The 1,347-nt window shown below is 41.7% G+C and overlaps 1 non-coding gene across 1 annotated transcript; it reads left to right on the plus strand.

Moving 5' to 3' along the window:
- The first annotated feature begins 287 nt into the window (after nucleotides 1–287).
- LOC141694344 (small nucleolar RNA R71) lies at nucleotides 288–394 on the plus strand. Its single transcript, XR_012563659.1, has one exon. It is a non-coding gene; the product is annotated as a small nucleolar RNA R71 (small nucleolar RNA).
- The last annotated feature ends 953 nt before the right edge of the window (nucleotides 395–1,347 follow it).

The raw sequence follows: 1,347 nt of genomic DNA on the forward strand, positions 1-1,347 counted from the left end.
CTATTTGATTAACTCCATACGTAGCCAGAGAATCAACCTTCATTGATAGCGCTTGGAGCTGGGCTGCAATAGCGGTGGCTGCATCAACTTCCAGAATACCTGCTACCTTGCCTGACGTCATCCTCTGAGTTGGGTTTTGATGCTCATTTGCAGCCATCGTCTCGATAAGATTATACGCCTCAGTATAGCTTTTAGCCCATAAGGCGCCTCCCGCTGCTGCATCGAGCATGGGCCGAGATTGGGCCCCCAAACCATTATAGAAACCAGTGATCACCACCCAATCCGGCATTCCATGATGTGGATATTTTCTCAACATTTCCTTGTAGCGTTCCCAAGCCTCGCACATAGATTCTGTAGGTTGCTGCGCAAACTGAGTAAGAGCACTCCTCATAGCAGCAGTCTTTGCCATCGGATAAAACTTCACCAGAAACTTTTGCGCAAGATCTTGCCACGTAGTGATGGACCCAGCTGGTTCAGAATGTAACCAGTCTTTATCCTTGTCCCTTAGTGAGAATGGGAAAAGCCTCAACTTGATAGCCTCATCAGTCACGCCATTATACTTAAAAGTGCTGCAGATCTCGACAAAATTCCTTATGTGCATGTTGGGGTCTTCAGTTGCTGCTCCTCCAAAAGAAATAGAATTCTGCACCATCTGAATAGTGCCCGGCTTGATTTCAAAGGTGTTAGCTTGAATAGCCGGATGAAGGATGCTTGACTGAATGTCATCAATTTTAGGCCGAGAAAAATCTATAAGAGCTGGATCAGCTTGAACAATACGATCTCCCATGTTTACTGGTTCTTTCTGTTCAGTTCCTGAATCCGAATCCTCAAAATCTAACTTCTCCGGAATATCAAGAACTTCGTCTGTCTCCTCAGCTGTATCTAAAGTCCTCTTGCGAGCACGAGAACGAGTTTGCATAAACGCTTTCTAAAGTACCTGAAACACAACCAGAAAAAAAATAAGTAACTACTACGTCCTAATCACTGAGTCCTAATGACCAATGATGGTAAGTACATAAACTAAACAAATACGCCGAGTCCCCGGCAGCGGCGCCAAAAACTTGTTAGGGCGAAAACACGCGCTAATATTCACGCAAGTATACGCGTTCGCAAGTAATATAGAATATTTCCTAGTTCGTTCCCTCAGAGACTCAGACTAAATTATTGTCTAATTAAACTCACTCACCAATGTATGATTACTTCTCAATGTTAAGATAATAACACTTAAAATTGTTGATTAAATATTAACTATAATTAACTACTTAATTAACCACTTAACTAACACTTCAAATTATCAATAATAAAACACTAATGAGATCACAACTTCATTATTACTTCCTTCTATAG

Source organism: Apium graveolens, chromosome 10 (assembly GCF_009905375.1).
Source record: "Apium graveolens cultivar Ventura chromosome 10, ASM990537v1, whole genome shotgun sequence".
NCBI lineage: Eukaryota > Viridiplantae > Streptophyta > Magnoliopsida > Apiales > Apiaceae > Apium > Apium graveolens.